The sequence below is a fragment of the Podarcis filfolensis genome (genome assembly GCF_964270895.1).
Source record: "Podarcis filfolensis genome assembly, chromosome: 5".
Classification (NCBI taxonomy): Eukaryota; Metazoa; Chordata; class Lepidosauria; order Squamata; family Lacertidae; genus Podarcis; species Podarcis filfolensis.
Genome location: NC_139608.1, coordinates 15,117,239 through 15,141,866, shown reverse-complemented (window position 1 = coordinate 15,141,866; position 24,628 = coordinate 15,117,239). Strand labels below are relative to the sequence as shown.

Genomic DNA, 24,628 nt, shown 5'->3' with positions numbered 1-24,628 from the left:
CCTTCCTTGCTTTCCTCTCGAACCACTTCTGAAGACTTTGGAATGACAGGAAGTTGGAATGCAGGAACAGAGGAAGCTGCCACCTCACACAACTGGTGCATCTAGGCCAGTATTGTCTACACTGTCTGGCAGCAGCTCTCCAGGATTGAAGATTGGGCAGATGGAGATGCCAGGATTGAACCTGAGACTTCCTGCATGCAAAGCAGGCGTTGTGCCACTGAGCTTAAGGCTCTTCCTGGAAAAAGCATTATATAGTCAGAGTCTGAGCCCAGAAACAAGTCTCAGAATTATTAGCTGCTGTCTGCCCTGGATTTCTTGCCCACATTGGCACCCCCCTTGGAGAAAGAGTTGCCTTAAGTAGTAGGGACTCCTGTTGGTACCAGCCTGAGATCAGCATATTATGCTGCCTTACACTGACTCAGGCCATTGGTCTACCTGGCTTAGTGCTGACTACTCTGACTGGCAGCCAGGACTCAACCTGGTCCATCACATCACCTCTTACCTGATCATTTTAAGAAGGCCAGGGATTATACCTGGGACCTTCTGCATGCAAAGCATATGCTCTGTCACTGAGCTCTGGCAGTCCCCTGCTGCTCCCTTCTTTACTGATCTGGACACAAGGCCTTTCCCAACTGATCTTTGCCAGCTAGATCAAAGTTCTCTAGTCCCCGGTGCATCATGCCAATCAGAGTCTTGTGAGTCACTGAGGCATCAAGCACTACGTTTGGTAGGCTTGCCATAAGTCAGGAAAATTCCTGACATGTCCTTCTTTTCAGGTGTAAAAATGGCATCAGGGCGGAATTTTGCCGAACTGGCAAAAAGTCAAGGAAAACCTGGATGTATGGAAAAAGCTTAAAATCACTATTTTGCGGGGAGGTTTGCCCAGGGTGTCAGGAATTTTGCTTTTTGAAATATGGGAACCCTATACATTTGGGTAAGAACACCTCTTCCAGGTAACACAAGCTATTAATATTTTCAGGCAGAGGAAGGATAGAAATGCAAACACCTAAACTCTAGCATATTGTTTGCATTCCCCAGCCAGCAATCTTGGGTAAGACAGAGGACAATGTCATGTTGCACAGATATCAGTTACAAGTGACTGACTTTGCACACTCCATCTCAGAAATGACATTTTGCACTTTGGAAAAGGGCATGAGGCAGGACAGTGCACTGAAAACTGGCTTATACCAAGTCAGTCCATTGGTCCATCTAGCACAGTACTGTCTTCACCAGAGATAGGCAACTCTGTGCCCTTCTGATGTTGGCAAGGATGAGTCAAGGTTGAAGCAGAATTGTCTCAGGTGGTGAGCATGGGGTGCCTTTTGGATCCCTGTTCTCCTTGTTCCTGGGTGGACTGGGCAGGCTGGCTGGCCAATGGGGTCCTTTCTCAGAGCAAGGCATTCTGGGTGAGGTGTCTTGGAGAATGCCTTTGCCAATCCTGTCCTTTGCCCCAGCAGCTATAAATGCCGCTTAAACAAGTTGCAAGAAATTATTTTTAAAGTCTGCGCTCAAACCTGTCATAGCAAACCACAGCAGTGGCTCAGCCATTCTAGACTTCCTCTCCCAGAATGCCTCACTCTGAAGAAAAAGAAGAAGAAGAGAAGAAGAGTTTGGATTTGATATCCTGCTTTATCACTACCCGAAGGAGTCTCAAAGCGGCTAACATTCTCCTTTCCCTTCCTCCCCAACAAAAAAACAAAAAAAATTTTTTCCCTTCCAGTAGCACCTTAAAGACCAACTAAGTTAGTTCTTGATATGAGCTTTCGTGTGCATGCACACTTCTTCAGATACACTTCAGAAAGCTCATACCAAGAACTAACTTAGTTGGTCTTTAAGGTGCTACTGGAAGGAAATTTTTTTTTTGGTTTTGTTTTGACTATGGCAGACCAACACGGCTACCTATCTGTATCCCCAACAACAAACACTCTGTGAGGTGAGTGGGGCTGAGAGACTTCAGAGAAGTGTGACTGGCCCAAGGTCACCCAGCAGCTGCATGTGGAGGAGCGGGGAAGCGAACCCGGTTCCCCAGATTATGAATCTACCGCTCTTGACCACTACACCACACTGGCTCTCCACTACACCTTTGGCCCTTTCTCAGAGTGAGGCTCAGACAGGGTGGAGCATGAAATACATGGAGGAATGGGATGGAGGAAGCAGGTGCTGCTGTCATCAACACAAAACGGAAGAGGTGGTGGGAAGAGAAGGAGGAGGATGTGGGCTGGTTGCACCCACCCTAGTTGTAGGGCTACAATGGCCATCAGTCCTAGCCAGGGATGATGGGAGTTGTAATTATCTAGAGGGCATCATGTTGCCTACTTCTGGGTCACACTCACTGGCAACAACTTTCCAGGGTTCCACACACCTCTCCTGACTCTAACCTAGAGATGCCAGTGGATGAACCCTGGACCTTCTGAGTGCAAAGAACCCATATGATTTACCTCTGAAAATAAAGCATGTATACATTGAGGCATGTAGTATTGCCCATGAATGGACATATGTGGGCAAAATGCTGAGTCGCTTTCTGTTCCAGAACATCCACCCCATAGGTTCTAGTGGAACATTTTGGGGGCTCTGGCAGCGTTGCACCCCAGTGTGTGCCCTCTTGGAGCTATTCCACAGGTTTTTGCTCTTGCTCTTCGTCTGGTAAAATCTCAGCCTAGCGAAGCAGTTTTTGCTTCCTTTTTTTTGGGTCAGGTTTTCTAATGTAGGCAAAGGCATGACATCAGCTGTGCAATTCAATATGTCTTCAATAAAATTACATGAGTCAAGCTTCAGCTACCAACCACTAGAGAAAATGTGGAATGCCTGCTTCGGTAGGATACTCAGCCACTCATTATCCACTCTTCGGTGCGTCAGCCATGTAATTTGATTCTGCACTTAATATTTTGATGGCCATCAGATCACTGATTTGCTGCATAAGAAATTCCATCCTAAATGTTTTTTTAATGTCAAGGAATCTAAAATTCAAAGTCTGGGATGAATATAAGAGTCTAGCCTAGTCCAGTACTGCTGACTAACTGGCTGCAGCTCTAGGGGGGCTGTGTGTCTTAATTTACGGAGCACAGTCCTCTGTTTGAAGGACTGTCTGGCAACAAAGCCGGTTAAAAGATGCAAATCTGTGTCCTCTTTTTGCAGAGCAGCCTTCCATAGTCTCATGCAGAGATCGTTTTAACTGGAAATGTTAGTAACTGAGCATGGAACTTTCGGCGTGCCATACAGCAGGACCAGCCCAAGGTATTTTGCTGCTTGAAGCTGAGCAGCAAATAGCACCTGCTCCCCACAAATCAAGGTGCGTAGTGCCTAAGACCAGTCAAGTTATTTTGGCACCTGAGTCAGAAAATGTCACAAGTGCCCAGGGCCGGTCCACCCATGAGGCAAGGTGAGGCAACAGCCTTGAGCGGCAGAAGCCCATGAGGTGGTGCATTGGTGGCAGCACCAGTTTCCTGCAAGATCTCATGGAGCACACAAGATGAGATGCAGCGCAGCAGTGCATCCCCATTTTGCCTCAAGCAGCAAAATGGGATGCACTCAAATGAGAATAATAATGAAGTCCCAAATTAGCTGCCTTGAAGTGGCCATTTCCATCTGCCTAATAACAGGGCCGGCCCTCCTACCAGGAAGCTTTGGCTCCTCTCCCCTGCAGTGCCTCTTTTGTGCCTCTTGCTCAAGTTAATGCTGAAATTGTTGTTTTTTTTCATTTTCAGCAAAGGCAGGTTTGAATTGTGACATCTTTCATTTTCAGACCTTTTGCCACAGGTCACTTAGATAAGAGGTTTGTTTTCCTCCTTCCTTAATAAAAGTTCCTCCTTTCAGTGGCCTCCCAGCATTTCCTATGATGATTTAACACAAAGAACGCAGCTGAGACTCTCCAAGCGGTGAGCACATTTGTCTTTCAAATGTGATTTTTGTTCCCTCCCCGCAAATGAACTACACCTTCCTTTTGTGAGCTGTGTGGTCTGATTAATGCAAGATCAAGGTCTCCCACTGGTTATACAGCTATGGAGGATTGCAACTCGCTGCTCCACTTCTCTGTTTTCCTTGGCCCATTGATCAAAGCGAGGGGCCACAGAAAGCAGGCGATTTCATGAGCCAAAGTAAGGCAGGATGAAAGAATAGGAAAGGAACGTGAACATGCTGCAATTGTGCGCAAATGCTGGAAATGTAAAAAGCATAATACAGAATGCAGAACTCAGCTTCCTAAGACTATAGATTTCCTAATTTCCCCCCCTTTTGTTCATGGACCGTCAGCCCTGCTCCCAACCTGCATCAAATGCTTCTGCCAGCCTGGAATGTGGCCTTCAACTGTGATACTGTCTGCCTGGGTGGAGGATGGAAAGGAGTGTGTGTGTGTGTGTGTGTGTGTGTGTGTACAACCTCTAACTTTTGCATGCCTAGAATGTATCCTATTGTATAAAGGAAAGATTCTCATCCTTTCCTTTGGCCATGCCCACCAATGACAGGTGGCCCTTAGAAAGTCCCCCATGAATAAATGTGGCCCTCAGGATCCCATGCTTGACATCAATGCTTCTAGCCACAACACTTTTTTGCCCACAGAGTAAAGTAGTAAAGTATGCTGATTTACACACCATTATTCAAAACCTAATTTCTGTTGGGCTAAACAGAATTCTAGATCCCCTCCCAGTATTTAGCCTAGATCTGTATTATTCCCATGCACCTCTGCATAGATTTCTTTTCTTTTCAGCAGTGCCACATTGTCCCCCAGCACTGACACATTAATTCCACAACCCTGTTTATTCCAGCAATCATCCACTTTCCTGCTAGGGTTGTAAAAAACCTGCCTGACTCTGTAATTTTGTAGATGTAAATGAATTAAAAAGAGTAGGGTGTGGGGGGCCAATCCTTGTGTGAGTCATGCCACTGCAATACCTGCTTCTTTCTTAACAGCCTGTCCCGTTGACTTAATTTATAGTATTATAGAGCTCAGTAAATTATTGATATAATCACATAAAAGGAGAAGAAAACAGGAGCCACGTGATCTGCTTGGACTCCTTCTGGCAGGATTCCCCACTCGCTGTTTTTATTTTCTACAAATGCTAGGGAGGAAAAAGGATCCTGTGGCGATGCTCTATTCCAGAGACTTTATGAAGCACAAAATAAGAGGCAGGTTAAGGGACAGCAGGGACCCACCTAACACCCTGGTTTAGGACTGGAACCAAAAACCACATAGCTCACGGGCAAAAGTAATCCTCCATGAGTGGCAGACGAGGAGACTTACCAGGTACGAAAATTGTAGCAGCAAGCTGGCTGCTACTTCACCCTCACGGCTCAGTTGTGCCTCAGCCTCCATGAATTAGTAATCATTTACGAGGCTGTGATGTTTCTAACGCTGACTCATTTCCCTCCCCTTCTCAGCCACCATGGTGTAAAATAGTAGTAGCTTCTGCTGGAGCGATTACTCAGAGAGCAGAACCAAATCATCGGAATGATTCTGCAAAGAATCAGTTGCTGGTCTGGACTGCTGCAGATTGCTGCTGGAAGAATATATCTGTAAGTGGGGGCCTGCAAAAATTCTGTTAATATATCTGCAAGTGCGGCCTCCAACAAAATGTTGCTGCCCAGGATCCAACTCCATCCCCCCCCGCCAGCCACATTTTCCATGCCCCCTTCCTATCAGTCACTCAGCTTTCTGTGGCCACTGAGCATGCTCAGTTTTCACTGGGTTGCTTTGTGGCCCAGCCCATCAACACCCCACTTAAGGGTTTTCCCCTCAAATAACGTTGTATGCATCTGCAAACATCTCCCAAGCCTGCTGATACATTTCTCTTGTGAATGGATGGTGCTATTTTGGCAACATAAGGTTCAGGGAATAAATATTCTGTTGGTAAATCGGGGTGGCAATCCTCTTTGCGTTTCTGCATGTGAGCATCCAGAAACATCAGCTTGGCCTGATGGGAATTGTAGTCCAAAACACCCTGGAAGGCCCTATGCTGAGAAAGACCATTCTAATAATTTGTTTCTACTCTCAGTGGCTCAAGGTGCCTGCAGTGAGCTGAGGTGGTAGACTTGTAAATTGGTAGAATGTACTCCAGCACTTCAGGAGACGTGGGTGGCGCTGTGGGTTAAACCACAGAGCCTACGACTTGCCAGTCAGAAGGTTGGCGGTTCGAATCCCCGCGATGGGGTGAGCTCCTGTTGCTCGGTCCCTGCTCCTGCCCACCTAGCAGTTTGAAAGCACGTCAAAGTGCAAGTAGATAAATAGGTACCACTCTGGCGGGAAGGTAAACGGCGTTTCCATGTGCTGCTCTGGTTCACCAGAAGCGGCTTAGTCATGCTGGCCACATGACCTGGAAGCTGTACGCTGGCTCCCTCAGCCAATAAAGCAAGATGAGCGCTGCAACCCCAGAGTCGGCCACGACTGGACCTAATGGTCAGAGGTCCCTTTACCTTTACCTTTACTCCAGCACTTCAGAATGCTGGTGGTGGTTCCACATTTTTGAATGCTAGTTAAGGTAGAATCATAGAGTTGAAGGGACCACGAGGGTCATCTAGTCCAACCCCCTGCAATGCAGGAATCTTTGGCCCAATGCGGGGCTCAAACTCATGACCCTGATATTAAGAGTCTCATGCTCTACCAACTGAGGGGATCTGCACTTGCAAAATTGCATAGTAAAGTAGTGAGAAAGCGGAGGTTCCATATATTCTAGGTGTGTTCGTTTTTAAGCATGCTATTTGAAGGAGTTATAAAATACGTATTTGATCAAATATGGCATGCCAACCAGATGTCTGAGATTTATTGGTTTTTTTGAAAATAGCATCCGTACCTTAAAAGAAATCCTAAGGTAAACAGTGAAAGTGCAACATAAGAACACACAGCCAGTGGTCTAAAGCATAGAATATGATTTAACCTAGAGAAATGGAGGGGGGGGAGGATGCCTGTGAAAGTTCAGCCCCCCCTTCTTATTCATGTAATCAATAAAACAGTACCAATCAGTTGGAAATGAGTCTTTGTGTCTCTGTCACCTAGCTAGTTGTATTTTGTTGGTCAATTGCCAAACCTTATTAAGCCAATTTGATAAGGATGTCCCTTCCAAATATTGCCAAAACTGGGCCATAACTAGTCCAGCTGCTAACAACACACAACCAATAAGAGAGATGTGGTTATCATTTTGAAGGCATGGCAAGCACAGCTCCAGGACAGAAGTAAGGCAAGAGACCCATGAGTGGGGACCCTTACTCAGCAAGAGGCAGAGAATGCAGAAGCTGAAGAGATGCTTCCCATTTGGTCCTTCTCTGGCTCTCAACCTTCTCCTGCCTACTCCGCTGCTTCCCAGAAGGCTTTTGCTGCTTCCAGGAGATGACAGGTACAGGTGTCTGGAGTTCCTTGCTCCATAAAAGCACCTGAAATGAGTTACGGGCAAGATAACCGGTACTGTTGGTTGTAGACAAATGCTCCCTCTTGGCGGCTGCTCAAGAGAGGTCTGGAAGACCACAAGTGTGAGCAGACAGAATGGTTCTGCTTGCGTGTCTGCTTCTGAGAAGCTATGGGATGCATTGGTGAGCGATAAAAGAAAGGACAGATCAGGCAGGAAGTGGAAAGGTAAGAGGTGGCTCATGACTTCTGCTGGAGAATATCACTCCCATTGCACCACACTGTTGTTGTTGTTGGGTGGCAGCAACAAAAGCATCAGAAGGTGTAGCTATGTCAGTCTTCTCAAGCTCTAGTGGCTTTGTATGGAAGTTCAAGCACATGTACTAGGCTGTATCATGGTAGCATTCAATGATATTATGGTCAGTAGCACTGAGCCTCTTGCCAGTAGGGCCAGCTAAGAAGGTGCCTGAAAAGGGGTCTGGGTACAGCAATAAGAACCAAAGGCATCACATTACTCTCAGATTGCTGTAAAAGCTTTTGTCAAGCTTCTGGTCACAAGCCATATTTTGGAAGAGCGGTGAAAAAACAAACATGTATGCATCATACTCACTCCTCGCCCCCCTCCATGCAGTGAGCTCATGTCATAAGCATTGTGGGAGTCATTTCCAAAAAATAAATAAATTGGCAGCCATTTAGTGTTTACTGGAATAAAACCAATTTAGCAGAAATAATGTCCTTAGAAATGCTCTAATGTAGCCTATACCCACATTAAGTATGGGGGAAATGGAAATCACAGAAGTGTTATTTTTCGTTCTGTTATTTTTTGTTATCTTTTAATTGACAGCCTATAAATTATAGGCTGAAAAGCACTTGTATTAGATACTGATCCAACACTTGTTCTGCATTTGGAAATATGCCAGAGAGCACCTTAAAGAGCACCTCACGTTTTGGCCAGAGCTGAAAGATGGCATTTTAGAATGCTTAAAACCATAACAATTACATGTGATTTTCTCTCCCAGTTTGAGCCTTGTCAGGACTGATACTGACATGCATTTAAGACACTGGTTTTACGAATCACATCAGTGATTCATAAATAGATGCAGACTTTAAATGAACCTTCCCCAATCAGGTGCTTGCTAGATGTTGTGATGAACAACTCTCATCAGCCCCAGCCGGTTGTGGTCCAAAACATCTGGCTAGGGACAATTTGGGGGAAAGCTGCTTTAGACTGTGAGCAATTTGAGGAGAGAAATCCAGCTTCTTCCTCTTTTGCATAACATCATAAATATTTACAGAGAACCCCTGAGAGCTTGAGATGAAAGCCTAAATAAATTAAATCAAAACTGAAGAGAAACAAGGATGGTACGTGAATCAACTTTGTAGGCCATAAGCCTAGAGAAACGCTTCAGGCCCTTCTTAGACAATGCTTGTCTCCCACAAGAAGCCACAACTTTGACAGGTATGTGAGCTGATGCAGCAACTGGTGGATGGATACTTGGTCTAAGGTTTTCTTTTAATTGCTTCTTTCCTGCCTGGGCAATTTGCCTTTTCTGGCTTGCTAATACTAGATTTGTTGACACCACAGAGGCTCTTAGGAAACTCCATTATACCAAGTCAAACTATCTGCCCAACTGGTCTTGAATTGTAGACTCTAATCTGCAGCAGGAACTCAAGCAAAGGTTTTTCATACCACCTGCCACTTCTAACTGGAGACTAAGCTTGGGAACGTCTGCATGAAAAGCGCACACATGTGTTTTGCTACTCAATGATGGAGCTACTTACAAATCTGGGCTCCAGTTCCGGTTCCAACTAGGGATATGGAGAAGAGGAGATTGAGAGGAGATATGATAGCCATCTTCAACTATCTAAAGGGCTGTCACATGGAAGGTGGAGAAAGCTTGTTTTCTCCTGCTCAGGAGGGTAGGGGACCCAAACCAATGGCTTAACATTACAAGAAAGGAGATTCTGATTAAATATCAGGAAGAACTTTCTGACAGTAAGAGCTGTTTGACAGTGGAACTGTCGGGAGGTTGTGGACTCTCCTTCCGTGGAGGTTTTTAAGCAGAGGTTGGATGGCCATCTCTCATGGGTGCTTTAGTTGAGATTCCTGCATTGCCGGGGGTTGGACTAGATCACCCTTGGGATCCCTTTCAATTCTACAGTTCTAAGATTCTGTGACTCTAAGTAGAAGGGTGTTGTGCAATTTATGCTCCACATGTTGCAGCTGTAGCAACCCTCTTTTGTCAGAAGTTCCTAGTTGTGTGAATAAAATATGTATGTTATATTAAAAATGTATGCCAGTAGAATCTATGGCATTGCTCCTTCCATGTGACTTTGGGCTTCTGGCATTACAGGAACAGCATGAAGGGAAATAAGCACAGCGGCAGCTCCCACTGCTAGCAGTTTTGGGGTCACAAGTGACCCTGAGACCCAGGAGGAATTCAAACCTCTCTGCTAGATCATCATTTGGATGAGGCAGCTCATATTCTTCAATCTGACCGAGACCCAGTGTGCCTCTCTGAGAGTGCTGCAGCTTTGTCCAGATTTTTAAAAGGGTTCTGAGATCATACGAATTCATACAGGCTAATTCATGCAAAAAAGTGCTTTTTAAAAAAAGTTTAAAGAATGCTGGTTAACAGCTGCATTGGTTTTTTTGTCCAAATTCACATTGCTTTTAAGATGAATGTGCTGCCTTACCCGTTGATCATGAAAAAGTGATATATATCCAAAATGTCACTGACACATTGAATGCCATTTAAAATTAATGAGACCGTTGCTCTTTTTTTCTTCTTTGAGAAAATTCAAAAACAGACCATATTATGAATGGAATATAGTGCCACTGACAACAACCTGGGAGCTTACTGGTAAATGGCTATAGATAATTATTGATAAATGGCTTTATACCTGGCATCATTTTGATAGCTAACTTTTCCTCGGCCAATACTGTGTTTTAACTACATATAATGGTGGGAGAAGGTTTCCTAGTAATTACGTATTTTTCGCTCGATAACACGCACCTGACCATAACACGCACATAGTTTTTAGAGGAGGAAAACAAGAAAAAAAAATTCTGAATGAAACAGTGGATGTATCATTTTTGTGCTTCATGCTGCGGCCACAGACATGTGATTTGACGGTGAGTTTGGGGTAGCCCAATGCAAAGATCCTGAGGATCCATGTGGATCCATGCTTTGTAACCACGTTTTTGCACCATTGCAGCCCCAGGCAACAGTGGGTGCGTGATTTTTTTGGTGCAGGCTGTAGCCATGGACATGCTATGTGATCTGATGGTGAATTTGGGGTGACCCAATGCAAAGATCCTGAGGATCCATGTGGATCCGTGCTTTGTAACCATGTTTTTGCACCATTGCAGCCCCAGGAAACAGTGGGTGCGTGATTTTTTTGGTGCAGGCTGTAGCCATGGACATGCTATGTGATCTGATGGTGAATTTGGGGTGACCCAATGCAAAGATCCTGAGGATCCATGTGGATCCGTGCTTTGTAACCATGTTTTTGCAGCATTGCAGCCCTGTTTTTGCATCAGATCATTGCTATGTGATCTGATGGTGAATTTGGGGTGACTCAATGCAAAGATCCTGAGGATCCATGTGGATCCGTGATTGGAACCACGTTTTAAGTAGGGAGGGAAGGAAAAACATAGAAGCGACAAGGAGAGGGGTGTGCAGAGAAGCAGCTGGCTAAGAATGCAGGAGAGGGGTTTTACCGGAGGGAGGAAAGGAAGGCAAAAGTCCCCCCCCCACAAGCCAACCAGCTCTCTCTCCCCCCCCCCCCAACCTGCATGTTGCCTTCGAGTCCCAGACGCACGGAGAGGAATCTGTTTTCCACTCTGCTTGCCTGGAGGGGAGGGGTTTTCTCTGCTCTTTGTTCCATCTGAGCAAACACAGTAAGGAAACAGAAGCGGGTGGGCAGTAAGACCCTGAGGCAGAATGCAGGAAAGCAGCAGCTTCCTCTTTCCTCCCTTCTCCGGACGATTTGATATTTGCCTGATTTTTGCCTTCACTCACGCTTCTCAGCTCCAGGGACCACACATTCGCTCTATAACACGCACAGACATTTCCCCTTACTTTTTAGGAGAAAAAATCTGCGTGTAATAGAGGGAAAAATACGGTAAGTTCCTTTAGAGTTCTGGAGTAGGTCCAGAGGGTAGAGCTTGTTTGTACCATGCAAATGTCCTCAACTTGCCTTAACAAAATAAAATAAATAAAATAAAAATTTCCCTTGTTTGAATTTGCATTTGCTAAGGTTGTAAGATCATAAGCAGAATCTTTGCTGCAAGAAACAAAAGATATGTGCAGTCCAGAATTTTGTATCCCACAGTGGTCAACCAGATGCTCTACAAAAACAGAGTAAGAAGCCAACAGCTCTCCCACGTTCTTGCTGCCTAACAGCAGTCATGCTGCCTCTGGGTGTTAATAGTAACTGATGTTCTGGTGAGATTGCTTCAGGGACCCCCTTTGTTGTTGGAGGGGCAGAGAAAGGACCTATTTTACTGCCCAGATACAACTATGTTAAACTCCCAGATTTCTCCTCTTGGGGGCTAGTGATCTGCTGCCTCATTTTGTTGCACATCACATGTGTCATGCCTAACACCCATTGATAGGCCTATTATCTAATCCCCTTTTAGTGTAAGTCAGCACCAAAGGCACAGCCTCCCATTTGGCAGAAGTAGTCCACCAGGGACTCAAACCAGCATCTGTGGAAGACATATATCGTTTGCTCATCAGTTGGCTCCACCAATGAAGCTGTCTGAGCGCCACTTGCCACTGTATGCTTGTGTTTACATTTCAGCTAAGATTGAGTGGCAGACCTTTTGCCCAAGCCACTTAAAACTATAGCTATTCAAGTACACATAGGCTTATCACAGGAGGTGGAATGGCCAAACAGAACAAGAGACTAGCCTGTGGTACAGAGGAATGCTCAGCATGAACCGCCTGGTGCAGGAATCCAAAAACCTTGAATGGCAGAAATTGGAAATAAACAGTAGCAGATCCCACACAGTTACTATCCTAATACTTAACTATTCTTCAAAAACATTCAGTATCAATACGGTGTATATGCTTGCTCTATGGTACAGTTATGAGAATGGGAACTTCAGCACCTAGGACAGCACCTCTGCATTTTGATATCCTACCCTACCATTCATCCATTCATCTGGGCACACACATGCATCTTTTACATCACTGCTACCAGCTCACATAAGCCCAAAGCAAGGGGTTTGTGCCTATGCTCAGCTCCTGACATATGACATATTTGATGGTATCAAAATTTTATTGTCTCTGATAAACTAAATTCTGCTCCCACCAGAGGAACACTATGAAGCTGCCTTTTACCAAATCATTGACTCATCTAGATCAGTACTAGGGATGGGTAACCTGTGGCCCAGGCCCAGCCAGAATAGCCAATGGTCAGGAATGATGGAAGCTATAGTTCAACAACAGCTGGAGGGGCCACAAGCTTTCCATTTATGGACCATGCTCTTTGGCAGCTGCAGTTCTTCGGGTCTGCAGAAAAGGGTCTTTCCTTACCCTGTCTAGAGGTGCTGGTGGTTGAATATGGGACCTTCTACATGCAAAGCATATGCCCTGTCACCGAATGACAACTCTTCTCCAACTCATTCCATGTCCATAGCTAAGCACTATGCCATAGTTAGGTATGTATTGTGGTTATTGTGCTATTGTATTTTGGCTGTTTTCTGTGAACCACTTAGAGAACAAATGTGTTAGTGGAATACGCAGTATATAAATAAACTGACTAAGGTTATGGGCAGTGGAGGTTAGGAGCATAGAGAGCATGAGTGCTTCAATAACTGAAGATGCAAAAAAGAGAGAAAATTTAAAATGGGTTAGGACTTAAATCAAGATGCACATTTCTGAAAAATGCTTGAAGTGGAAATGCAATGGAGAGACACAAAGGCCCAAGTGCAGGAGAACATATTCGCTGATGCAAGTGAGCATGGAAGAATGGAGTGCCATAAAACCCCAGATAAATGGCACTGCATTTATGGTGTTTTAAACAAGCACAAATAAAGAAATGTGATTTGATCGGAAGGGGAGCCACGCACCATACACTGGAGGCAACATCACTAAACAAATCACTAATACCAAAAGCAAAGCAACAACGCACGGCAATTAGAGGCACTGCAAATACAGTAATAGGGGACGGAAATGTAAATTGAAAACTGCCTTGTCTACTGGATGACAGAAATGGTGCTGATAATCTGGAAAGTGACATCTAGGTTATATCCAACATAAGAATGAGAGCCTTCGCTGTGTCAGACCAAAGCTCCGCCAGCCTGCAGTTTGATTCCAGCTGTGCCTAACCAGATGCCTCCAGGAAGGTTGCAAGCAGAGCGTGAAGACATCAGTCCTCCTTTGCTGGTTCAGAGCTTCTGTTGTTAAGAGGTGTGCTGCCTCTAAACATGGAGTCTTAATTTGGCTATCATGTCGCTATAAATTCTCATATTCTCCATGAGCTCGTTTCATCCTTTTAAAAAGCCGTCTGAGCCAGATAGCCAAAATGGTGCCTTCCAAATGGTATTGGACTCCAACTCTCATCAACTTCAGCCAGTCAGGGATGACAGGAATTGTAGTCCACCAACATCTGGAGGGAACCACATTGGCTATCCCTGATCTAAGCTTTTGACTATTACAAGTTCTTTGGTAATGTATTCAGATAGCTAATTATGTGTGAAGCCATGCATACATGTGGTTGTTATCTGAAGTGCTTCATGTGCATCCTCTGAGGGGTGCGTGGAGGGTGGTAACAGAAGAACAGGCATTTTTAGTGGTGGCTCCCGGATTGTGGAATGCTCTCCCCAGAGAGATGTGCCTAGTGCCATCCTTATCAACTCTTAGGCACCAGCCAAAGACATTCCTGACTCAACTGACATTCCACATATTAGGCTCTTAATTGGGGTCACATGGTATAAAGACACCTTAGCCTACAAAGGTGTTCATCTTTTAGCAGACTGGGGTAGGATTTGCACTTTTTTATATTATTGCAGAATGAGCACTTTTAGTTAACGACATTCTTTTATCTTTTTGACGTATTCTACATTTTGTGTTATGAATGCTTTTGCCATTGTAAGTCCCTTTGAGACCTTAATGTAGTAAATGAATGCAATGAATTAATAACAAAGATTTTCTGTGTGAAAACTGTATTGTATAAAAAGGCCCCCATTTACCTTTTTTAGTTTACCCCAGAGGTAGATCTGGCCCTCACTTCTAAATGAAGCAGCCGCAAGCACATTTGCTTGGTGGCCTATAAGAGTGCTGGTGAGACACTAAGTAAAAGCCATTTTGAACAATAGGTTGTAGTAAATTGGACATACAACTGAAGGTACCCTCAAGCAGAGCTGGAGCCAATCCCAGTTCTCTTACTATTGTATTTGCATAGCACACAGACTTGCAAACATACACCTCCACAGTATTATATTACATTTCTGCACATATTTGCAATATCATTTACAGGTATAACTTCAGCATGTGCAATGAGTGAAGCAGCTGGCAACAGCTGGCATGTGAAAGATGCTTCTGAACCACCACTAGCTTCATGCCAGAGAAGATGAGTTCAGCAGGTGAGGGTTTTTCATCCATGACAGTTGTGTCATGGAAAGTTCTGCACCTGTTCATCCTCTCCATGCTCTGAAAGGTATAGGAACCAATTGGGTGTTAGGGATTGGAATAAGGCAGATCAACTGGGATAGCCAAGTGAGACATGATACTGGGGGCCGATATAATTACTCTATGCAGCTGTAAAGAGTCAGGTTAGGATGTGGAGGTTAGGATCTAAACCCCACTTAGTCATGAAGCTCACTGGGTGACCTTGGACCAGCCGTTGCCTCTCAGACTACCCTACCTCACAGGGTTGTTGTGGGGACTGAGGAGGGGGAGTACCATGCATGCTACCTTGAGAAAATAAAGGTGGAATATAAAAGAAATACTTAAAATGTAAACCCTGTGTGGTCACACTTTAATCATAGCACTGTAGAGTTGGAAGGGACCTCCAAGGGTCATCTAGTCCAACCCCCTACAATGCAGGAATCTCGATTAAAGCATCCATGCAGATGGCTATCCAACCTCTGCATTAAGATCTCCAAGGAAGGAGAGTCCACAACCTTCAAAACATTTACTCTAGAGTTCTGTTAATGGGACTATTCTGGAGCAAACTACAGGAGGTTTTACAAATCTACCAGTACCACCATAAAAAGCTTTCTTGGATAGGGAAGAGTCTTTAGTTCCCTTTTTTTGCTTTGAGTATCTGTGGCTGATTTTGGCAAGAAGACCCTCAACTCCTTTAACAACAACAGCTTGTATAATAGCAATGGCAGATACAGTCCTTTCCAACATCAGACCTGCCCAATAATCTGGAAGATCGCTCTAATGGATTGAGCCAGATACCTGCAATCTTCTGTCTTTTGCTTATTTCTCTCTCCCCACTCCCAACTCTTTTCCTTTCAATATATTGATGATTTTGCCATCATCTATATTCTCTGCTTCCATCTGCCCTAGCATTCCTTACTTTTGCTCATTTTCAGTTTGTTTCATAATCTGATACATAGAAGGGGTTTTCTGGGGTGGGGGGATGGCAGAGACGCATGAAGGATGCATTATTTCTGTGTGATCCATCAGTGTTTATCCGTTCACTCCACTATCTCTCACTCTCAGTTTCTATTAATCCTCAGCTCATCAGTCTTAAATCCCTCGTGCCCTCTGATTCATTTACGATGCAGGCGACTAGCAATTTAAAAGAACAACAATAACCCACCGTCTGAGGTGATTCCTCTGAGATCCCTCGAATTAAGATGTTAGGTAGCCCTCAAAATTATGCCCCTACTTTTTGGATATGGGCCATGAAAGAAAGTGGGTTTGAAACTTGAAATCAAAGGAGCATGTCCCTGCCTGCTGTGCATGTGTTTGCATGGGGGGCGGGGGGGGGGTAGACGGAAAGACACTTGGGGGAAGAACAGTGGCAAATCTCTCCAGCGAATTTTCCTCTCCATTGCCCAGAGGGAGGAAACGCCATTGTAACACTCCCCGCCACCCGTCCTGCTGGCAGCGTATTATCATCTACTCTCACAAACGCCAGAGACGGTGTATATGAAGCCATCATAGTCTTTTTCTCCCTTCAGTTATGAAACAGGAATAACAACAACCACCTAAACGGAGCTGGCGAGACTGAACAGTAACTTGGGGAAACCCCAGCTGGAATCAAATTTTCACCTCTGCTGCTAGGATTAGGCAAGGCTCTCTGCTTCAAAGCACGTCCTTCTTCCTGCAACACGGGATATATAATAAAACTACACCTTACAAAGTGGTTGCAAAGCGTGCTGAGATAATATAACTAAAGCGATTTGTATATTCGGGGCGGGGGCGACACAAATGCTTAGCATTGCTGCTGCTGCTTCCAGTGGTGATGTTGAGGACAGACGAAGCACCCTCGACTGTCCATTGAATGAGCCTCTGCCCATGAGTGGAGTTTTATAGAGCAGAGGACAGAAGGAAGTGATTGCCAGGAGTCCTCTGCAAGTGAGGAAGGAGTCGGACTAAACCCCCTTCTCAACCATAGGGGGAGTGTGTGGGGCGCTCCTCTTACCCCTTCGCCCTAGGGAAACTCCTCCCATTCCGCAAACATCAAGAAAGTACTTATAAAAGACCCTCCCTGGAACTCACATGGGAGACATCCCAAGCAGGGGAAGGGAGCTGAAGGTGGCTCCTGCGTCCTCTTTCATAATTTCCCTCTTCTTCATCATCCGAGGAGTAAGGGGATGTAGCAGAAAACCCTGGGCTGCCCAAACAGGCAGCTACTCAACTCTCGAGGGTCCGCTTCCCGTAGGGAACTCTGCACCACGCCTCAATTCAATGATGGTGTCCCTTGTGGCGTCCCAAATTTGGAATGAGGGAGAGGGCAAAAATAAAACTAATACTAATAGGGTGGATGCATCACCTTTCATCTCTCTCTCTCGCTCTCTCGCTCTCTTTCTTTCTCTCTCTCCCTCTATCTGCCCCCCATCCCCCTTCCCCGCCCCCCAATAATCGCCTTAGCAGGCTCTCTGCGGGAGAGGAGAGCCGGAGGGAGGGCGTAAAATGGAAGCGGAGAGAAAAGACCCATCGCTTACCCCGCGCGGATGCTGCTGGATGAGCTCAGGGCTGGAGAGGCGGCGGTGGCGGCGGCGGCGAGGGTGGTCCAGGAGCTGCGCGGGGTCCCGGTGGAGGATGACGGAGGAGGCTGGTGCTGAGGGAGGGGGCTGGCTGCACCTGCCGCTCCAGGATCTCCGCGGCTTCCCTCCCTGGAGAGACCCAAGCGGGGGTGGAGGGGGCGCGGGGAGGATGGTGAGAGGTCGGCTGTCGCTCAGATGCACAGAATCCACCCCCTCCCCTCTCTCCCCGGCTGCCAATCAAGCCCGGGGTGGGAGGATCCAGCTGGGATGGAGGAGGAGGAGGAGGAGGGAGCGGGGCTAACTCCCGAGTTGTTCCAAGGAGAGGAGAGGCTGCTGCAGGCTTTTGAGGCGGGCGCCTCTGGTGCCCTGCGCAGGGGCGCTGGCAGGAGACCTCCGGGACGCGGCGCTGCTTTCAGCACCAAGGACAGCTCCCGCGGGCTGCTGGCTTGCAGGCAGGAGGCGAGCGGATCGCTGCAGCCCTCAATTATTCAGCGCTGCTCTCTCTCTTTCTCTCTCCTCCTCCCTCCCGTGCCCACGTGATCCGCTCAGCAGCACCAGCAGCAGGAGCCGCGAAGACAACCATCCTTCCCCACCACGTGTTAGTCAGACTCAGACAGCGTTAACGTGGCCCCCACGGAGATAACCCCACCACACCCTGGAGGCCAACATCTTGCTTTGGGCTGGAATTCATAGGGTAATCTTGTCTATGTGTGACAAAAAAGGAAGCCAGGCAGTTTCTCTCTCTGTGCATGTGCTAATACTTTGACAAGGAGCCACCGATCCATTCCTATGAAGTGTTTTCTCTACACCTGCTGCTTGCCCCCTCCTCGCCCCACATTCCTCCTGCCCAATGATGGCTTGATAGCATGAGAAGAGTTGGGCCTTGAAGAACATCTAGTCCAACGCCCGTCTTCATGCTTTCCGAAGCCAGCGTTGAGAGCATCACTAGCCATGTGGTGCAGTTAGGGAAGGTTAGACTCTGGACTTAATCCTTTGGAGAATAAGGTGGGCACTTGTCTTTAAATGGAAATGTTTGTTACTTCACTTTCTTCAATTGGTTGTAAGTGCTGCCACTGCTCCATTCCTCTGATGGTGCTTTGACTGCATTCCATGTTACGTGTCACTGCCCTGGGACCAAATAGTGAAGCGTGGGTTATAAATAAGTAAGTAAATAATGATCAGCCCCAAAGTCCTACCTGGATGTTACCGCCATTCTCAATAAATGGCTGTCCAGTCTCTGCTTGAAGATCTTGACCAGAGGCAGTGTGGGAACCCCACCAAACCTCTAGGTATAGAATCATGGGAAAGTAGCAAGGAAACATAAAGTAAAAAATATATCTCCCTTCCCTCCATACACATAGTGTCTTCTTCTGGCAGCCACCCACAGAGCAGCTGGAAGTTAACTTGTGATGCAGTCTTTGCTGGAAAGGTGTGGGAATTAGGAATATAGGAAACTCCATTATGCAGAGTCAGATCATTGGTGTATCTAGTGCAGTATTGTCTACACTGACTTGCAGTAGCTCCCCAGGGCTTCAAGACATCTTCAAATATCTTAAGGGCTGTCACATGAAGGAGGGAGCAAGCTTGTTTTCTCCTGCCTGGGAGGATAGGACTTGAACCAATGGCTTCAAGTTGCAAGAAAGGAGATTCCGACTAAACATTCAGAAAAAAAACTTTCCAACAGGAAGAGCTGTTCAGCATCGGAACAGACTCCCACGAGAGGTTGTGGACTCTCCTTCCTTGGAGGTTTCTAAGCAAAGGTTGGGTGGCCATCTGTCACGGATGCTTTAGCTGAGATTCCTGCATTGCAGGGGGTTGGACTAGATACCCCTTATGGTCCCTTCCAACTCTAAGATTCTATTATAAACAAGACTTAGTGTTTTTTCTCTGGTTTTACAAGCAGCTGCCATGTTTCATATCCTTTGATCCCGCCTCTGAATGCCATTCTGTGCTGCTTACTGTATCCCTTCTTAATTTAGTCATGCACAATCGATGTATGACAAAGCCCATTTAATGTTCACAGGGGCAGGGAATAAAAGACACTCTAGCTCATCTGTAACATATAAGCACTCTGGAGACATTTGTCTGCATGCCAGGCTTGATGGTGATGGGGGTGGGGGGTTAGGGCCTTTTTAGCAGCATTCAGAATGCTCTTTCTTGAGAAACCTGACTGGTTCTTTTCCATGCCATGTTAAGATCTTTTTCTCTCTCCCAGGGTTTTTAAATGTATAATTTACTTTTGATGCTGCTTGAGCCCTGTTTCATTGCTGCATTTATTGCTGTTTTAAACTGCCATTTAATCACAGTTATTCCTGTGTTAGATCTGAAATTGTTTTGTTACTGTTGTTAATTTTTGTGTGTGTGTGTTTTATTGATTTTGGTTGTTGGCTCACTTGGAAGCCTTGGCACAAACAAACAAACAAACATTCACATATCACTGAGTGGCAAACTTGAATTTGCCACTATGTGTGTACACTCAACAAAGAACTAGGGCCAGTTCTTACTCCGTTTATCAGGGTTTCCCAAACATGGGTCTTTTTGCAGCTGTTTTTGGACTGCAACTCCAAGCACCCATAGCTAGCAGGACCAGTGGTCAGGGATGAGGAGAATTTCATTATGAAACTCAATGTGGCATTCAATGTGGCCTCTTATCCTGGTATCATTTGAGTCAAGGCTACTGTTGAATGCCTACCATCCCTGAGAGCTGTCCCAGGTCCTGTAGAACCTGACGCCATCCCAGCTCCTTAGAACCTGTTAGAACCTTGAGGATAAGAAATCTGTGACACTCTAGATGCAGTTGGACTTAACACTCATCATCCTTTGCCAGCATGGCCAATGGTCAGGTATGAAGGGAGTTATAGTCCAATAACATGTGGAAAGCCATAGCTTACCCATCCCTGCTGTACCGGCTACCTGCTACATAATGCTAGGTGACTCTCCATAGACTCACACTCTGTGAATGCGCAAGACACTGGCTTAAGCTGTTCTCTCACAGAGCTTCCCGTGCTCCATGGACTTGAAGAAGTTCCTTACTGAAAATAGAAGACTCCATGTTGCCCATTACTGAGCAACACTAGCCTTACACAAGCGCTGTGTATGTTACAGGCATTATTCACTCCAACATGTCTGTTCTGGGCAGGACATTTTGCACAGCTCCACACTATGTGCCCGAGTCTGTTTGTATAAGAAGGATTTCAAAATGCAAAATCATTGTTTAGAGGAAGTGCCAGGAGCAATTATATGATTAGTTTTTGCAGGCCATTCTTTAGGTCTGATGAGTCAGGATGTTCAACGGGCAAAGGTTCTTATTCTAATTTGTTTAAATGGCAGCCGGCAGGATCGTTCCGTGACCAGCCAGTTGCTTCAAGTCATCATTTGTGCTGTGCTTTTGGATGAAGACCAGGTGGAAGCCTGGATTCTAACAGTTATTTTTAGAAAGGTGTCCAGAATGCTGGGACGTGAATGTTTTGTGCAGATTTGTTCAACAATCCACTAAAGCCCTCATACTCATGAGTCACAATGGTCTTTTGGAGGTCACAATGACTGCTATACGCCATCTGAGGGAAGAAGGATAATTTGTCCTGAATCCCTTTTGGTTTACATTATTTATCATGCTCTGTTATAGAACAGCCTTCCTTGACCTGGTGCACTCCCCATGTCTTGGACTACAACTCCCATCACCCTCAATCATTGCCCATGCCCACTGAAGTATGCAGGCATTTTAAAATATAAATAGCATCAGCTGTGAATTGGATCACAGGCCTGCAAAGGCAGCTTTTCATTTCCAGCCTTTGCTGTGATCCTGAGGAAAATCTCTCTTCTGAAACTGGTATTAGCTGGGGGGGGGGGCGGGAGAATACCTTATTGACAATGGGGAGAGCATCTTTCTAGCAGCTTGGGGAGAGGGGTTTCATTCCCTGCTGTGTTCCCAGTAAGCTCCCCCTTTTGATGCTATTTACATTTTCAAATACCTGCATGTTAATTGCAAAGGTACAATTAATATTTGTACTGGTAGGACAGATCGTGAAGCTGAGGCTCCAATACTTTGGCCACCTCATGAGAAGAGAAGACTCCCTGGAAAAGACCCTGATGTTGGGAAAGATGGAGGGCACAAGGAGAAGGGGATGACAGAGGACAAGATGGTTGGATGGTGTTCTCAAAGCTACCAGCATGAGTTTGACCAAACTGCGGGAGGCAGTGGAAGACAGGAGTGCCTGGAGTGCTCTGGTCCATGGGGTCACGAAGAGTCAGACACGACTAAATGACTAAACAACAACAACAATTAATATCATGTCTTGTTTGGTCCTTGCCCTATTTGGTGGTCTTCCAAGAGCTGGCTTGTTTATTTATTATATTTCTCCTGCAAGACCAGTGAAGAGTTTTGGCTAGTTCCAGCACTCAGCGTTCTGGGGGTACTCACATGTGGGGATTTCTACATCCCCGCAAGCAGATTCTCTTGAAACCACCCTTTACCAAGCAGAATAATATGAACCATCTTATCATAGTTTCTCTGGATGTGAAAATTTCTTCAGTAAGAAATGTGGGCAGTAAGTTATGAATACCATCTGACAAGTAATACCAGAGGGAAATATGTAAGGAAGCTGTGAAGCATCCATGCGGACGATGTACGAGTTGCACACAGAAATGTGCCTGGTTTTCCTGGAACATTTTAAATATTCATTGGGGGAGTCTGAGTTCCAGAATAATGCACCTCTATGGAAGCACCTCAATAACTCCACAATATCTTTTTTATGACTAAGGAACACAAAGGTGCATGTATGCTCTATTTGCTTTTTTTAAAAAAAAATAATTCTAAACCGTCCTGTAATTGAAGGGTGGTATAGAAATATCACCATCATCAAACCTTTTATTGGCATCACATACAAACATCCAAAACAAATCAATACAGAATTACCATTTCCCCAGTGGCACAAAACATTTGCTAAAAGAAAGGCAGAGCAGTCTATCGTCACATCTCTTGGTCTCCAGGGAGATCAGACATCTGCAGTGTATTTCGACGACACAAAAAAAACACAGATAGAGATATTTAGCCACTAACTTGGTGAGCTCCTGATCATTCCCCAGTAATAGAAAATGTATGACCTCCAACTCTGGTTTCCATTTGGGGATACAGAGTTGATCTAGAAATTGCTGATGGAGATCAGCATATAGTTTACAATTAAGAACCATATGTGTAAGGGTTTCCACCAGGTGGTCTTCACATGGGCAAGTTCTTTCTCCTTCCACCCTGCCTGAGAACCTTCCCCAAAGGAGGTTTGATGGATTTGAATTAAACCTGGCCAGCGAAAATGCCCTTCTTTCTTGAGGGTTAAGCAGACATTCAAGGTAATTGTGATTAGTTTCATGTGCCCAAGAAAGTTGAAAATAAAGAGGGGAACATGTTTTCTCTGCTGCTACTGTTAGTAATAATGATGATGGTGATGATAGAATCATAGAATTGTAGAGTTGGAGGTGAACCCACGACCCTGAGATTAAGAGTCTCATGTTCTACCAATTGAGCAAGCCTTAACATATTTTCCTCACTGATGCTGATGCAAGCAACAAACAGGTCAAAATGGTTCAGCTCACAGGGGAATCCCTCCAGCAATGCAGTAAAGCTTAGACCCTTTGTAAGGCAGTACATGTGAGATATATTTGCTAGTCCCAGGCACTCCACCCTCCCCATCTGGATTTGGGCCTGAAAGGCTTGGCTTTGTGGAGCAAGAGCTATTGTGGGGTTCTTTTTGATGCCTGACCAAATGCATTGGCCAACTGAGCAGAAAAGCAACCAGTTTGGTCCACTCATGTTTGCAAAAACCAGCACACAAACACAAACATGGTCACTGGTGAGTGTCTCTGAAGGATATTCTGCTGTTAAAGGTGCAGCTGGAAAGGAGGGCTGGAATGTTGTCAATTCTTAGTGAAAGTGACTGCTGGGAAGGTCTTAGTGCAGGGTTCTCTCTCTCTCTCTCTCTCTCTCTCTCTCTCTCTCTCTCTCACACACACACACACACACACACGTCCACCCCCAATCCCCAGATGGGAACAATCTCTCTTGTCTTTGGGCAGATTTGCTGCAGATATGAAGACAAATGCTTTGAGGAAGCTGAGGGAGACACAGAGCTAGGAGAAGATTAAATGGCTTGATACAGTGAGTGTGGGTTGAAATGCGAAGGACCAGACAGTATTTTTCTTCCTCCCTTTTCTTTTTCTGTTAAAACCCAACAGTGCTATTGGTTACATTTCACATTTGGCTGTTCTACAGACTGGTGCTAATTTATTGGCCAGACTCACAATATTGTGGCAGCTCATCGGGGTGGAAATGTATGACCTGTCAAGCGAACTGTAAAGAAACTCAACAAATCACATCTTTCGAAGGGAGACTTTTTAATCAGCTGGATTTTTTCAGCCAGTTCCTGTGAACCAAATGGTGCATCTGGTTAGCTCAGGAGATGAAATGCAAACAGGATTTAGTCCAAATTTAGAGAAGGGGTTGGCATCAGAAAGATTTCCCCATATGTAAGAAATCCATGTCCTGGGTTATGTGCGAAGGTGCACCTTTCAAAATGAGGGAAGGGTCCTAGCTCAGTGATAGAGCACCTACCTTGCATGAAGAAGACCCCAAAATCTATCTCCAGGTAGGGGTGAGAAACCCTAGAGAGTTGCTGCCAATCAGTGTAGACAGTACTGACTTAATTGGGCCTAAGGGAGCTTCCTATGTTCCCATATTCCTAAAACCAATAAGAATTGTCTCGCCCCATTAATAATGCCTGCGCTTCCTGATTTCTCTGAGCGCAAGCAAGTTCCAGGGTGACTTAAGAGGGTCAATTTCCCTGTGCAGGGACTGGAAAGCTGTCCTGCTTTTATATTCTCTGCAAATAAAAGGGTAAGTGGAAAGAGGCAAGCAGAGTCACAGACAGACAGGTGCTAGTCCTAAATTAGATCTGTCCCTCCACAGCAACAGCATATCGCTGCAGCTGCCAAAGGCTTCTTTTAGTTATCAGGCTCAAAAATCCAAATTGTTTCTCTTTCTGCCCATACTCAAAACAGCCTTTCCCTGCTCAGATCATATACAAATCCTGTTCCAGGAATGTGGGTGCATACTCCTAGAAGTCAAC

General features: G+C 45.5%; 1 protein-coding gene across 1 annotated transcript in view; it reads right to left on the bottom strand.

The window, feature by feature from the left end:
- SLC7A14 (solute carrier family 7 member 14) overlaps positions 1 to 18,108 on the bottom strand; it is a 52,371-nt gene extending 34,263 nt beyond the window's left edge. Inside the window, exon 1 of the mRNA XM_083613245.1 lies at positions 17,469 to 18,108. The gene's annotated coding sequence lies outside the window, so the exon portion shown is untranslated. The remainder of the gene's footprint in view (positions 1 to 17,468) is intronic.
- Between the last annotated feature and the right edge of the window lie 6,520 nt (positions 18,109 to 24,628).